The sequence below is a fragment of the Anser brachyrhynchus genome, assembly GCF_964034855.1.
Source record: "Anser brachyrhynchus genome assembly, chromosome: 10".
In the NCBI taxonomy this organism is placed as follows: domain Eukaryota; kingdom Metazoa; phylum Chordata; class Aves; order Anseriformes; family Anatidae; genus Anser; species Anser brachyrhynchus.
Window position 1 is genome coordinate 1,614,940 of NC_137705.1, and position 16,621 is coordinate 1,631,560.

At 41.3% G+C, this 16,621-nt stretch overlaps 1 long non-coding RNA gene across 2 annotated transcripts in view; it reads right to left on the minus strand.

Annotated features, from left to right (window-relative positions):
- Positions 1-983: 983 nt before the first annotated feature.
- The window catches only part of LOC308200234, a 37,206-nt gene continuing 21,568 nt past the window's right edge, over positions 984-16,621 (minus strand). The window contains exons 5-11 of one of the 2 annotated variants that reach the window (XR_013955361.1): positions 15,158-15,311; positions 14,854-14,918; positions 12,491-12,665; positions 7,674-9,529; positions 4,274-7,242; positions 3,747-3,910; positions 984-2,993 (exon numbers count right to left, since the gene is read on the minus strand). This is a non-coding gene — a long non-coding RNA (uncharacterized lncRNA). Of the gene's footprint in view, positions 2,994-3,746; positions 7,243-7,673; positions 9,530-12,490; positions 12,666-14,853; positions 14,919-15,157; positions 15,312-16,621 lie in introns of both variants that reach the window. The other variant, XR_013955360.1, reaches the window with a different exon arrangement.

Below are 16,621 nucleotides of genomic sequence, written 5' to 3' on the forward strand. Positions count from 1 at the left end.
CCTAAAAGCTATATTCATATCCAATACAGGGCTTGCCGATTTTTCAGTCCAAACAAGAACTATATATAATACATACATAAAATAAAAATCTATAAGAATGTATCTCTATATTATCGCACCATACCAGTGGCACCATCACGGCTCCACGCAGAGGCAGGCTGCAGCAGTACAGCAGCGAGCAAAGCTCTGGGTTAGTTACAAACTGCCAGACGCTGGTGGCCGGTGGGTGCCTGTGGCGATGCTCCAGTGTCAGCCTGGATTTGGGAGCACCTGAGGCTGCAGGGAGCTCCCAGCCCCACTGCTGTGCTCTAGCCACCACCCCAAGGAACGCCACAGCAGCCTGGGGGGCTTGATGTAAAGCAGCTTTCAATTCAACTCTTTTGGTATCACTGTGTGAAGAAGTATCAGATAAACTCCAATAAGTCTGAGCTGATCGTTGTTTTTTGTTTGGTTTTTTTTCTTTTTGTCCATGAAATGACCGTCCATGATTAGTTCCTGCACCAAGAGGCTTGGCCTGGTGTTCCCAGAGGTACCGTCAGAGCCCACACTCTTGACCTCCAACTGTCAGTTATGAAGTGGCAGTGGTAAAGGACCAGCAGTTCTCTGCTGGGTGCCATAACGTGGACAGGAAAATGGAAAGAATGAGTGAATGGCAGGGGAGCCAAGTGAGATACAAGGAAGGCCAAGTTTCATATCCATTTGTTTCCAAGACATAAACTGAAGGACAAGAAGAAGAAAGCAGCAAATAGAATTCTTAATATATATACTTCTTAAAATAAAATATAATCCTGTCAACTGCTGTCTTACTATGAGCCCAACTACTATGCTAAAGCTGCAAGGTATATTACAAGTTGAAGAAACCATAAACTCTGATATAACTCGCTTTAATTTATAGTTGTCTGACAGTTTTGTTCTTCTAAGCAATTTGCTTGATGTATGCCTGACGTCACTTTAAATGAACTGTTTGAAATAGAAGTACAATGTAAATGGAGTGAACAGTTTTGCTTAGAAGGCTTTCCAAAGCTGACCTGTGAAACACGCCAGCTGCAGATGTTGCCTGCTCCACCGCTGCACACAGCCATTCCCAAGCACCCCCTGCTTTGCAGCCCCAGAGCATCCTTTCACACAGAGGCTTTGCTTTGTGCAAATGCAAGTTCGCATGGTTAGGTGGGTACATCACCCTTCCTTTGCATGTAGACTCCTGTGCTTCATTAACAGCCCCCTGCCCCTGCAAGCTGGTGCTCGGGGACACTGGAGGTTGTACTGGGAACTAAGCAGCACAAGCAGGGCAGGAACATGTGGGGTGGGGACGGGAAGCCCAGGGTGTGAGCATGAGTTAGACTTCAAAGACTGGTGAAGGATTTCCCAAGGCTGTTTGCATAAAGTAAAATTTATTGTGCACCAAAATTTGCAAAGCAAATACCAAAGGACAGTTCAGTGTGATTAGCGTGAGCAAGTTCTAGGAACTGCACAGGTACCACAGTGCACATAATTACACATTTCTAAATACATAGGTAAGCAACATACCAAAAAATGTGGATGGGGCAAACAAATCTGTAAGTCACATTAAAAATCCACCCTTAGGAAATTCATTGCACCCTTGGAATGAAGAAAAGCATCTCGTATAAGGCTCTTAAGTGAACAACGCAGAAACATTCTCAGGAACTCGGGATAAATATATGTTTGTGCTAGCCAGGGGAGATTCAGGAGATTTTCACTGAGATTCACTTTGGAAGCTGATAAAAACAACATAAAAGGTGACAGAAAAATGGAGGCTTATCCCGGTCTGGCTCCTGTTGGCCTCAGCCTGGCAGAGCACCTGACTACATGTATCAGTCCAGCACACAGATAATTTCCCTGTACACAGCATTAAAGCAGCTCCTAAGGTCCAGGCCAGAATACCTAAGATGCAGGCTCTTCTGAAGCCTTTAAAGCACAAGAAAATCTACAAAAACAGTTATTAATGACATCTCCTGGAGTAGCTGACCTTGACCCCCTCCATTCTGGAGAGTGAGGATGTTTATTGAAATATTCAACACAGCAAGAACAAACACTTAAGTCCCATCCAATTACAAAGCAAAAAGCCCTCACGGCCATCAGCTGTTACCCGACGCGTTTGCAATGTCATTGCCTGCAACTACCCCGTTCAAGGCTCTGCATCCTCAGCTTTTTGTGGAAGTCCAGCATCTTTACTGGCGTGCCCGTTCCTCCTGCTCTGTATGCCGCCTCCGAGGAACCCGTCTGCACACCGGCCCGGGTCAGCGACAGGCAGTGCCTGGCTGCTGCCGCTGCAAACGGCTGCCACTGGGAGCACGATAGCCCATTACTAGACTGTCAGGAATCTTTGATTTAAAGGCCATAATAGCTATATTTTATCACGGACTTTGCTATGCCATGGGTTTTCTAAGCTATAGGATTAAATTGTTTAACAGCTGCAAACTCTCTGATCTTAATTGCATTTTTTATTTGCATATGCCTTCAGATCCCATGCACGGGCACTGTGTATGAGAAACAAAGCGCACAACATGGGCTTTGTTCAAGCAATTCATAACCAGTGCTATTCCCACCCAGGGATTCCTTGACGCAATGGAGATTCACTCACAAGCCAAGGACAACAAATGCTGCTTTACCAAGTAAAACATTCATACCCTGTCTGGTTACAGATTTGCAAATATTTGGGGGGTGGGGGGAGTCAGACAACCTAAAATCAGGGTGATATTTTAGCCTCTTATAGAGAATTACTGATGTAGGGAGAACTGGGAATGGCTTCCACCCCAGGAAATTTTTCTTAGAAGATAATCATCTATCAAGACAGAGATGCGAACAGGTGCCAAAACACCGGATTTCAAAACACCTCTCGCAACAGGATCAGCTCCTCCTGCTTTCATCTTCCGTGACTGCTGCATGAGATGAGGTATTCCAAGACGCTGATTAAGGCAGACAACTGAACTCCTGTAAAACATGGCATCCCTGGGTATCTGCTTATGTAGAAACTGGAAAGTTACACAAAATACTTTGTTAGCATGCAAATTTGTCACAAGAACCAGAAAAGCATTTTTCTTTTCCTAAATGTAAAAAGCCACTGGCGGCATTTGGAATACCATTAGGTTTGCAAATAGTCAACCTAGCAGCTGCTGGTGCAGCCAGGGGCAGCGGAGCAGTGCCCAGGAGAAGCCCCCTTGCTGTCCCCTCGTCCCCAGCAGCAGTGCAGGGGGGCAGCCCTCCCACCTCTGGCACGGCGCTGCTGCTCCACCAGGAACGTGTTCCACAGGTGGGCTGAGAGCCCCTTTTGTCTGAGACAGCAGAGGCTTTAGCTAATTGCATCTCAGCTGGAGATTATGCTTTGCATATCTTATAGAAAGGAGGATCCGCCTGGTCTTTACATGTGTAGTAATGATTTTCCTGAAAACAATCCACTACAAAACAGAAACAAAACCACACTGTTTATGCACAAAAATGAAAAAGCGGGGTTAGCATCAAGGAAACCTACTGCAAGGAAACAGCACTACTGCAATCAGTACTACTGCAATGCACCCTGCTGGAAGAAAAGGAGAAATCCTGGCAAGTGGTAAGAGATGCTGGAGTGACCAGTGGAGACGATTCCCATGTGCAAGAGGAGCAATTCTGCAAACATGAGACATCCAATGAGCCCTCCCGGGGCTGCGGCAAGTTTGCTTCATTCTTTCAACATAAAGTGACAAATTCATGAAGCATTCCTATAAGAATAGCTATGAGTACATACATACCTCAGACATTACTTGTTGAAATGCAGAATCTGCTGGAATATTTGAATAGTGATGAAAAACAGAAAATAGATGCAAATATACAAAGTGGTTTCTATCCAGTATGCAGATCTCAGGGTTAATGTTGACATAGCAAAGTTCATCTCACTGTTAGCTTCCAGGCTGGCCTGGTTCCAGGAAAACACAGAGAAGCTTATAAAATAATAATAATAAAAACAATGATAAAAAAAGAAAAACCCACACCAGCATTTCACAGCCATAGCCTCACAAACAAAAAGGTTAATCAATATTTTCAGAGAATCTTGGAAAATGTCTAGGCTTAGTATAGAGCAAAAATCTGAGTTACCCACTGATCCACCCAAAAGAAAAGCACAGACACATTGATTGCAAACATCAGGTAGCGTGTTGCTTTCTCAGCTTACAGCCAGGTATCGGGCTTCACATAGTGTAAATGCAAAAAAGAGAGAAAGAGAGAGAAAGTTGTAGCAGTCGGACAAAACGAGGAAGCAACTGATGAGGAAAAAGCAAACCTCAGGACCCATGGAGTAGTCCTCAACAGGGAGAGACGTGTGAAGTTGCATCTAAAAGGCAGCTTTGCATGAGTGCTCCACACCAGCACTCGGGAGATGCAGAGGGCAGGAGCAGAGCCAGGAGAGGCTGGAGGAGCTCGAGACAGCACACAGTGAGAGCAGGGTGCTGCCAGGGAAACGTGGCTCAGGTATTTCTCTGAAAGAACGCTGCACGGCCTGTAAACTTTGGTAATGGAATAGAAGAAAGGGTATAGAAAGCCTTCAAGCACTAAAGGGAGTTTTGGTTAAATTTGCTTAAATTAAGGAGTGTAAAATGGCCATTTGATTAGAAAATGTTTTAGTTGTAAACCTCAGTGTTCAGAACACGCTCTTTGTCCCCATCAGAAAAGAGTTTCTCTATTGCACTAAACTACTTTAATGATATTCCCAGGGCATAAAGGGGTCTTAAACGATGCTGATCGTCTGATAACTCCTTTAGTCAGTGCATTTCTCAGACATCCTACTGTTATGAGAGTATAAAATATGAATGTCTTCTAGGTCTTTGTCACTGACAGTGAGGTGCTGTAATTCACCGGGAGCTGAGGTGAATTACAAAGCCAAGCGTGCTGACGATCAAACTACTGTTGGTTCACAAAAGGCAGCTTACCACGATGTGGCCAGCATTCAGAGAGTATTCAGCTGACACTCATATTATCATCCCACTGATTAAACGAGATGATTAAGTTGGCAGCCTGCAAATCACACTACCACATGTGTATTTCTCTGTGCTATTTTTCCTGAAGGTTTTTTTTCTGCAGGTTCAAAAATTCCAAATAAATATCTGTTTTCTAAACTTAAGCCACAGAGTTCAGTTTGCCCACCTAGAGGTTTGGTTTTTTTTTTTCCTTGAATTTCCCTGTCTGCCAGAAAAACATCTTTCAATTAGAGACTCCTGCAAAGGATGCACAACACCCTTCCTCTCAAAGCAGGCTTACAGATGAAGAGCTAAAGAAGATTACTCCATAGGAAAGGCGGCAGTAATTTCCTGCTTTCACTCAAGGGTACGCTGGGGGCTCGGGGCAGACTGGGGCCCATTAATCACCGCGAGCTCTCTGTCGATTGGCTACAAGCTGCCGAGCGCTGCCACTTACTCCGGGACACTTGTAGTATCTTGCTCTTAACAGGAGCTTGCACAAAGCCTTCCTTGTCCTTGATTTCAAACGGGACCAGATGAAACTCCAGAGGATCAAAAGGTGGTTCTTGGGGATTCTGAAGATCCGTCAGCTTTGGGGATTTTTAAGAGCAACTACAGCTTTACAAAGACAGATCAAATCAAGCCCACTATGAAATAGCACTAGCCAGAAGCCATCAGTATCAAAGTGGGTGTTTTGTGCTCATTTGCAGCACGCAGACTGGGAGCCCCCAGACGCCAGCCCTGTGAAGCTGCGCTCCAGATAGCCACGCATGCGGCAGTCACAGCAGCCACTCAACTGCTCTGAAGGGAGATCTGAACGAATCACAAGTAAATGAGTTACGACATATAAATAAAAGTTAAAAAGTCTAGAAACTCCACAAATAAAACAGTTATATTCCTTATGTGATCAGTATGGCAATTCACCATGTCTCCAAATTTCAGAACTTCCAGTCTGCCCATAAAAGAATAATTATCTTTTTACCCAAAGCATCCAGGATAGTTGTGTCAGATTTTTTTTTAATTTTTTTTAAACTTACTACAGACAGCAACTCTTTTGATGACTTCTTAAGATTATTTCCTATTTAATAAATAACATCTATATTTTTCAATATTTTTCTTCTAGTTACTAAATCAGACTGTTTTTGCTGAATATATAGTTTGATGAATAATTATATGCAATACTTAATCAGACCAAAATAAATTCAAGTTAGCACTGACATCTACATGAGATATAAACCTCCTTCTATTTTATTTTCCAGTTAATTTTATCTCTATGTCTGTGCAGTAAATACCAGTAAATTTAGGCACTACTTATAATTTCAAATTATAGCTGCATATATATGATGTGGAGATATTTGTGTTAGCAACAGCTGTTGGGAATGAAAGTTTGTAACGATAAGGTCTGCTTTGCCCTTATTTCTGAACATTACAAGTCCGTAACCCCCAATTCTAAGGCAGAAGATGCTCCGACACCGAGGCGTATGATGCTCCAGAGGAAGAGGAAAGTCTGAGTACCTGAGCTCCCTTACAGAAACCTCTTCTTCAAATGATAGTTGAGTTGCTGTACACCCCACCACGGGAGTTATTTCAAACTAGAAAAAAGCTTTTGGAAGCATTTTAAGCAAGCATTTCCCAAAGTAATCCTATATTGGCACTAGAGAAGATTGAAAGAACTAATATGGCTCTACCTTTCTGTAACTCAAAATGTGTATCTATTAAGAGGTCATAATAAATCATAAAAGTCTGTCACAACCAGAGACAAAGTAATGAGTTGGAAAGCAAGGATTAAATAAAGTTTAATAAAAAATGTTATGAAACAGTGATAAATGTGAATCAATACTTATTCTGTAATTCTACCATATTTCTTTGACATGAAATATCCCAAAATGTCTGTTACATTCAGTATTATCTGTTTCTCAGCTCAGAAAGAATTCGAGAGACTGCTTCAAATAGGAAACTCTTGCTGTGGATACTGGTAAATACTACTTTTTAAATAAAGAAGGAAGTGACATGTCATTACTCACCTTGTCTATAAATGACTTGACAAAAATCCATCTAGAGAAATTACAGTTATAGCAGTCAGGAGAGTCCATAAAGCAAAGAGTGGATGGGGTCTCGAGGAGCAGAGCAGCCCGAAATGGGGTGCTTGCCCCCCGGGGAGGTTACCTGGTGGGGACAGCAGTGACCTTCGCTCACAGGAGCTGCAGCTCTGATGGATGCTTCTAGGGTTTGTTCTCAGGGTCTGCCACCCGCTCCTTTCCTAAGGCTGTGCATACATGGAAAGTAGGATTCGAGTCTTCAGTAAGGAACCAAACACAACAAATGTTTTTAATTCTTCATAATCTGCTAATCTGCACTCATGGGTGAAAACACAGCACATTAAAATTTGAACACAAGTTATTATATTACACAATACTTACTGAAGTACTGCCATGAGGTCCCAGGTACTGATTTCACACTAGTAAAACAGCACCTCCTAATTTAGATAAGACAATTATCTAAATAAATTATAATAAAATAAATAATTAAAATATTTAAAACAATAAATAATTGAAAACATTGCTTCATTTCTTTCAAGTCTTTTAAAATACCTGGTGTCGCCTTATTATTTTCCAGTTTCACTGTGCTGGAAAGGCAATCGAAACGGTCAGGCCTTGCTTATGCCCTGCATATTGACACAGCAGTTTTGCAGTGCTCAGGGGTAATGGTGGTATTGGGAAACACTACCTTTTGGGGAGCGTTTTGTTTGAACAGATGGCTTGTGTTTAAAGCTTAATAGACCTCAGGCAATTTCACCTTACTGCCTGTCCAGATGAGGAAGATATCATAAACAGATGAACTTGAAGACAAAATGAGACTTTCTCCTCCATGTTCTGGAGATTGCTCTGCTTCAAATACAAGTGATGGGGATGCTTCCTGTTTGTATGGAGCTATTCCCCGTGATCACTGCTGCATTCAGTAGAAAAATGTCTTCAATTTTCATGTACAGAATGTACCAACTGATTTTGCCAACTCATATTCTTCTTTGTCAAACATTTCATTTATTTTTCAGTTGGCAGAACACAGAAGTTGTCTGCTGCCAGCACTAGTGTAGCTGAAACGGTGACCCCTTTGTCTTCAGACTTGGTTGAGATTTTTTTCTTCTTGGGAAGGACACACACACGTCCTGCTGCTTGTGCCTGGGGTCGCTGTCTCCAGCAGAAGAAGCAGAGAGGAGCTGATCCGCCAGCCAGGCAACAGGTCAACGGGGGCACAGAGCACCAGCTGCCCTCACACCAGTGGTCCCACCACATTTAACCACCAAGCCTTGGCGCTGCATTAGGACTTCCCTTCAGCAGAGCAATTAAAGCTTCCAAAAAGTGACAAATGCTGCTTTAAGGGTTGGTTAGTCAGCTTGAGTATATATTTAGCATAATTCAGGATTTCTCTGTTCCCGACAGATTAGATAATGTGGTCAGTGAATTTGAAAAGAATAAATGCAGAACTCATTTGCATCAGTGCTTTCAATTTGCTCAGAATGTTTTCTCATTTAATTATTAGCCCACGGTAAACTAGTTATCAATTAATTGCTAGAAAATAGAAGTGTGTGTGTGTTATTGCTTAGATGTCTAATTGGCTATACTGTTGCTTTCTTGTTAAATGCTAATTAAAGTTTCAAAACAGCTAAACATTAGTTAAGTTTAAATGGTTTAACAAGATACTCTAAGGTATAAACACATTTATATTGCATATTATTCTTATGCCAGATTACGGTAAATCCAGAGCAAAAATGACATTTTTCCCCACACTAATATATGATATTATTTACATAGGTATTAACTAAATGAACAAGTTTTTTCTTGCTTTCACTTATTTGTCAGATATCTACTCAGTACTGAAGCTAACATGCATGAGTCAAGACAAAACTGACTGAAAAGTCTTCTAGTGCCAGTGATTGTAGTTTGTAGTTCACCCAAGGTCTCATCCTGACGAAAAATGGAAAAAAACTCATACTAACACCAAACACTCTGACCATGGGCTCTGCCTGCTAACACACAGCACGGCCCTCTCTTCCTCTTTTGCAATTCTGCTTCATCTCCAGGAAATAAACTTCACCTGCCACCGCGCTCTGTTCACACACAGCTATTCTGGGATCCTCATACCAGGTGAATCACAAAATATTATTTTTTTTCCCCCATCACTGTATCCTTTTTTTTTTTTTTTCCTTCAATATCTTCTTGTTTTAGGTTCCATGAAATGTGGCTGAGCAATGCCTCCCTGCTTAACCATGCCAGTTGCAGAGCACGAACCCCCACACATGCATCTGCTTACCACCTGGAAGCCTTTCTCCGTTACTCCTTCTCAGTGACATACCTTTGCATTTATGAACTACCATAAAGTTTTGTGTCTTCCTGCCCTTCTCCTCAGACAGTCTTGTGTCTTGAAATACAGCACATCAACTTGCTCATTGGATAATTCTAAGCGATCTCATTGCCACGAAGATAAATAGTGATTTCTGCAGAAGTTTATCATTTTGCTGTCCACATATCAGCAACTTTGGGGAGGGACGAACGTCACTTAGGGCTTCCACAGATATTCTAAGCCTAAGGAGCAATTGAAAAATATTCTTGAAAGGAAAAATATCAAACTTCATATTAATGTTAAATCAAGTTCACAGAATTCATTAGAAATTAAAACTATAGACAAGAAAACAGCTGTAACAACCTCAAATCTTATTTTTAGTAAGGCATTTCAAGCCTCAGATTGAGTTCAGCTACTGGAACCAGAAAAGCAATAGATTAATGCTCAGCTTCTCCCCTAGGCATTGCACTCAGTTAAAAAGGTATAGGGAAAAAAATCTCAGAAGGGCAACATCATCATCTCAGAGCAATTTTCTACAAAAGAGGGATGGTGTTTGTATAAAAAACATGAGATGCAAATATAAGCAGTTTGTTGCAATCACAAGTACAAACACTGTAACTTCTTCTAATGCTTCTAATTTGAAAGTAATAAATCATTTCATTATAAATCCAGATCTCAATGAAAATATATCAGCATTCATTTTTCAGTTCAAGTACATCCGTAATCTTCATATTTAATTAGACATTGGGTAAGACAGGCAAACATGCTCATTTATTTAGATCCTGTAGATCGAATAGGGAATTGAATGCTTGACAAAGGGGAATGCAAGAAGAATACAAGGCTTTATCTCTATGAAGATCTCAAAAAAATTTAAGAACACCATGGTTTTCTGGCAAGTGTTTTAAAAAATTAATCCAAAAATCCACAAATGCCAGCCATAGTTGCAGGTGTCTCAGCACAGCTCCCACAGCTCTTAAGATCATTAATGGGGGAGATTTAGAGAGACCCAAGTGCTATCCAGCAGCAGTAAAACCTAGGCAAAGCTGCTAAGCACTTCTGAAAATGAGACGATAATTTAGAATCCCAAGGATGGGATTTCTGAAGGCGTTTCAGTCATTAGAACTGTAGAAGTCCCATTGATTTTTAGTGGAACTTCATCTCTCAGGATGGCCGAAAATCCCATTCCAAATGTCAGTTAAAGAAGCTGAAAGGTTGAACTTTGGCCGGGATTTGATTGCCACTGATCTGCAATGAGTATGGCCTCTTAACACCTTCGGGGCCCTTCCAGCATTCCAGCTCCTGGACTGATGAACCTAAAAATGCTGGTTTGAAAGAGAAATATATGCTGGTAGGGTTATTGATCTGCCCACAGGAGATACTTTAGATCATGCTGCTGCTGCTCCTGATTTTGGTGCTCCAGGGCTGAGCAGCGGGACCACAGGCACAGAAAAAACACAACTGAGGGGTGCGAGGAACAAGCGGAAGAGCACAGGACACAGTGGGACAGAGCAGGGGGAGCAGATGGGAACTTAAAGGTGAAAAACTCGGCTGGGACTCAATGTCTTTCAGGCACCACATCCAGACAGGTATTGAGACAAACACTGCCTGCTTTCAGCCAAGTATGATTAGCATTAGGCACATTCTGACAACTTTATTTCAAATCAGCAAAATATAGAAAATTCTTTTTTATCCAGAGTTTTCTATAGATTGTCCAGCTACGCCATTGACAGGACACAGATTCCTAGTTTCCTGGCCTGAAAATGATTTATTTTTTTCATATCTCATTTGAAAAGTCAGCCCTCAAGGCTAAATTTTCTAAGAGTTTAGACATAAGAGTAAGCCATTGTGCCAGAGCAACTCCTCATAAAGCAGCTGGATTTCCATGTTTATGCATACACTCAGCCTGTAGCTAATGCAAGGTAATTCAGGTTAATTTAGAACTCCTTTTGTTGAGCTAATACATGGTAACAAATTAAAACTTAAAATATCTGCATGCCGAAGATGGAAGAAGCTATAGAGAATGAAAAGATGTAGACAAGCAAAGAGTTTCCTGAAGTGATAACACTTTTTTTTCTGGTTTTGTTTTTAATTGATTTCCTAATTTCAATCAGTTTCCATGGCAGCTGGGCACTTAGCTCGTGCATCTACCCATCTGCTTGTCCCTCTAGTTGCACGAGGACCTTTGAACACCTGGTTCAGAGGATCAAACACCACAGCTGGCTATGTGCAGAACTGTTGAATGAAAAGAAAGTGTTGTGCAAGATTACATCCTTCTGGTGAGACTGTGCACTTACACTAAACACGATGTGGCAGTGGAGGTGCAAGGTAAGGCTTTTGAAGACATCTCTAGAAGCTTATTATAATGAGTTGGAGAAGAGTAGTTTGTTTATAAAATTATTTTACTCATTTATGCCTTCATTAATTAGATTAATTGCAGAGAGGGAATTTACATTTTTAAATATGTACCCAGCTGTTCTTTGTCCTGAAGCAGTCGCTGCACAGCACCTAGGATTCAAACAGTGCAAGCTGAGCAGGGACTTTGTGCTGGGGCACACCAGCAGCCTCTTGAGAGGGGATGAGGGTGGGCGAGCTGTCCCGTACAACAGGAAGGCTTTGTTTCTCCAGTATTCAGTCAGGGCATGCACTTAAGGTCTGTCTTAGCCAGAGGCAGCACAGACATTTTGCAGCCCAAACTCCAGGACAGAGCAAACTACCCCAAGCTGGCACTGCCACCTTCTCAATTTCACATTTAAGAGCATAACTGCACCACGACTACTCAGTGCCTGAGTTCCTACACGGAGGAAACGAGAGGAGAAAACTGATGAGAAACTACCAGCTAAAATAAGAAGGGTAAAAAAAAAAAGTAAAGAAATAGCTGCCACCCAGGGATATTGGATTGAGTTTGAGAAAAGATCGTATCTGATCAAAAGCTTATAACACTAAGGCTTGCTCTAGAAATTTAATAAGAGTCAGAGGCTTCTCTGTTTTGCATATACACTTGCGCACTTCTTACTAGAACAGGATTGTCTGAGTACATATCTTCTGAGAGATAAAGAGAAACCTCCTGGTATGCACATTAATTAGAAATGAAACTTTACTGAAGATATTGAACAGTAAACAACTATCATGTGATATAAAATTAATTATTGTACAGCTCAAGTAGAATAAAGGACCTTTTGAAGACTCTTTTCATAGACACTTACTGACAAGTAATGATCAAAACGCCTCCGAGGAAAGCCATTCTCAGGGGGAGAAGTCCTGCTGAAGGCCACGTTGGCAACATTGATATTTAAACTGAAGAGTTCAGCTTCAGCGCTGTGTTCATCCTCCAGGTGAAGCTCATTTATCACCTCCATGCACCTACACAAAGATGAAGACCTGGAAGAACAGGTTGGAGATATTTCAGAGGAGGACAACTGCAAGACAGGAGAGTTATGGACACAGTGAATTTTTTAATCTGCAAAAGCATGGAAGCGAGCACTTGTCACTACAACAGATATCCCATGCCGCTGGCATGCAGGTGAACAAGTTTCTCAAAGTTAGGCTGGTTAAGAAGCAACTCAAAGAAATTTTTCAAAAACACAAATAAGCAACGCCTATAAGGATGTAATTCCTAATTTAAAAAAAAAAAAAGCCATCTCCCCAGACACTGAGACAAGTATCCCAGTTTTCTCTCACATCCTCTTTGACCACAATCGTCCGAGGCGCCAGAAAAAGCCAGCTGTGAAGCCAGCAAGGCCACTTGTTTATATTGTTGTGTTAGCATGTACATTTTCCAGGACAAAATGTTCTTGACGGCAACGAGGATTTTTTTCCCATCACAGAGAAATGAAACACAGAAATCAGCGCATCACAGCATAAATAGAACACAAAGATTTGGTTACACCTTAAAAGCTTGCAGAAGCACTATCCAGAAAAATTTCACAACCGGTATTATGAGTCACTATTTTGTCATCATGGTTTCTTTTGGTAAAGTACAGCCCTGTCTGTGAAGCTGGGAGAGGGGCATTTAACCAGGAAGGCTGTTTTTATTCACTTGCTTTTCCTTTTGCCCTGTCTAAAGAGCTGCAGTCAAGTCGCAGGGCCAACAGACAGTACAGCGTATATACTCTTTATGTCATGTTCCAATAAAGAGATTTATTACTTTCATTTAAATCAATAAAGCTTTGTTTGAATGTGATTTAATCTAATATATACAAAGATTCAAAGTGAGGGAATGACACTCTTTACTGAAAAAATAGTGTCCAAAAAAATAGTGTTGCAATATGCTCCAACCTGGTAGCTCAACATTTGGCCAAGGACATTGCTCCCAGACCGTCCTTCAGAAAAGCAATTTACTCTGTGTGCACAAGTCCTCTCATTTAACCGTATAACTGGACAGATCTAGCTGCCAAGTAGTCATCAGTTATTTGCATCTCAAGCCACACACCATGGCTTCATTATGCTATAAACTTCACAACCACAGAAGGAAAATATACCTCCTGCCCTGAAAATCATAAAATAAGAAACCAGAGATGACAGCCAAGAGAAAGGAAAGCATCAGGAAATATTATCTTGTGTTGCACAGCACCCCAGGGAGGGTCTCAACATACCACTGAATGCACTGGGCTGGGGCTGAGTGGGTATACATGGTTGTTTAGTGATTTACATACATCACGCTGAAAGTAAGATTATATACCCGCTGAAATCCAGGACCTACGTGACAGTGCTTACTCCAGCAAAATATATTTCAAGCAAACCATATTTTACCAAGTCAATGGTTGTTAGCAAAAGGATGCTTTCATCCTGCTTTCCCTCCTACACAGATACTAACTTGCTTGGCCTGCTTTTCTCTCTTCACTTCCAGTTGCACTAATTCTGTTGATTTCAGGAGAGAGATTCCTGATATATGCCAGTGTGAAAGCTAAAGTACAGCTGTCAACATATAAAAATGTGCCTGATTCCTGGGTATACTTTGTAACAAGTTCATAGCCCCACAGTGATTGCAGTATAATTGTCTTCATTCCCTACGTATATTTTAGTAATGGGAATATAATCATTAGTGCTTATAAGACGTATAATCTCATTACAGCCAACCCTGTTAGCATACTTTAGCTTCAGCCTATATATTCTATTTCACCTCTCACTGAAATAGATAAACATTTCTGTTCTTCTGTATCCAGACAAGACTAATTCCTGCCTCTGACAGTTACCATGGCTCACCAGGAAGACACAATGGCCTCAATTGCTTTCAATACATTTAATTTTCCACTTCTGAAACTCGGCCGGAAAGCAAGAGGTTCAATGACACCGCAATTATCCCATGGCATTTCTGACACTCGGAATAAGGATGCAAGGGGAGAAGGTACTTGGTGGGCGGACGCTGTCTGGATACGAGAGACGGTGCCTGAAGTGCAGAAGGTAGAGCCTGAGCCAAGCGTGGTTGCATTGTCTGAACCCAGAGCTAAAAGCTGGTGCTGGTGAAGTAGAGGTGCTGAGACCCAAAGCTCCCCACACCTGCGAGCACAGCGCTGAAGCCAGAGAACTGCAGCACACCCAGAAGGACAGCTTTAGCTTTTTCACTCACTCAATTTTACATCTCTAGTACCAAGGCAGAGAAGTGCTGCACAGTCAAGGGAGCTGTTCAAACTCCTGCAAGAGTGGAGAGATTCTAAAATTCAGCAATACGAACAGAGTTATCACTTAGAAGACAGGAGATGAGAAAGAACCTCAGAACAGCTCAAAAAAAACCCAAATGATCTTGCCTGCCACGTCAATCCAGTCCATAATTTAATTAGCCAACCCTCAAAATACTCACAGGTAAATTACAACAACTGGAAATAATTTGCTCAGTTTACATGTTGTGGTCTGTATGATCATCAATCACTCACAAGTATTTGGTTATATTTTCTGGGAGCAGAGGCTGTGCAGCAGTTCCCCCATCCCTCTCGTCACCACCTGCAACGAGGAACCTGCGCCCAGGAGGAGCACGCGGAGTCAGAGCTTCCCGCAGGTACTGCTTGCAAGGGTGATGTTTGTCCTCTTCTAATTAAAAAAAAAATAATTAGTCCCACCCAAGTCCACCACATATGTACAATGATATAAAAAAATTATGGGTGTCTGTTAAGGGTACAAGTCAGCAATATCAGCGTGCTGCTTACTGAGGAACAGCTTAGCTACTGCTGTGATGGACACCATGGGATTCCTGAAGTAGATGCAGCACGAGGGTAATCACACACCAACAGTGAGCTTAGAAGTCTGGAAGGTGCAGTGGTTTGTTATAACAAAAACATATCAGCATCCAAAAAGCTACCGATGCTTCCTGGCCTTTTGATGCATGTGATTTCTTTTAATATTAGTAATACTAGCACTTTTAAAAGGGCATATTTGTATTAAGTTGATAAATTAGAACAACTTTTGGAAGAAGCTGTTAAGGTTCAATGAATAAATTTATTTTTTTTTAATAACAGAGATGATTTATTTGATAGCCCAAAATGAATCATTCTGAACTACCACTTCCTATCATCTTAATCCGACTGTCCCACTTGAAGATTCAAGTTTTGTATATAAAAAACACTTCAGGAAATGTTTGTTGAAAAATGCCAGTGCACATTTAAACATTGGTTAGTCACTGAGCTGTTGGTAATCACCGTACCTTCTCCACAGAGAATTTGTAGATTGAAATAGCTTTTTATGATTTATAAAAATGAAATATTATAACTGAAAACTTCTCAAATATTGCCTTAAGTGAAGACAAGCCACAAACAAAATGGTATTTTAATGAGTCATTAAAACAAAGCAATAAATTCTTCTGAAATTAAACTTATTGGGCATAAAATGTGAACCTAAGAAAACTATTTTCTTAGGGGTCTGTGCCTGAGCAGGGACAGGAACAGCCCCGCAGGCACTCGGCCAGAGGGTTGGGCAGAGCAGCGCCCACTGCAGGGGGGAGCAGCCAAAAGAACAGCAGCAGCGGCCCAGGTGAAACGCTAACAAAAATACCACCTAGGCTCTTCAAGACTAATGAGTTAAGAGCAGGACTTTCACAAAAAAAATGTTAGTGGAAGGTCTACCATTACAACAGGTATCAAGGAACCAAAATAACCATGCGTTTCAACATAAATGGTAAATAACAGTGGCTATTGCTATTGGTTGGAATGACACTTTTTTCATCTTGAATAACATGAATAATCAGGCTATTTCTATTAATCCCCACTTAAACCTCTATTAACAAAGCAAATATTGGCCATCATTGTTCATATGATTCCTGACATGGATGCGCTGTAAAAATAAAACACAAGGTTTATGACAGAAATGTGAAAATAATCATGGTTTGGTATTTAGATTAAATGTGT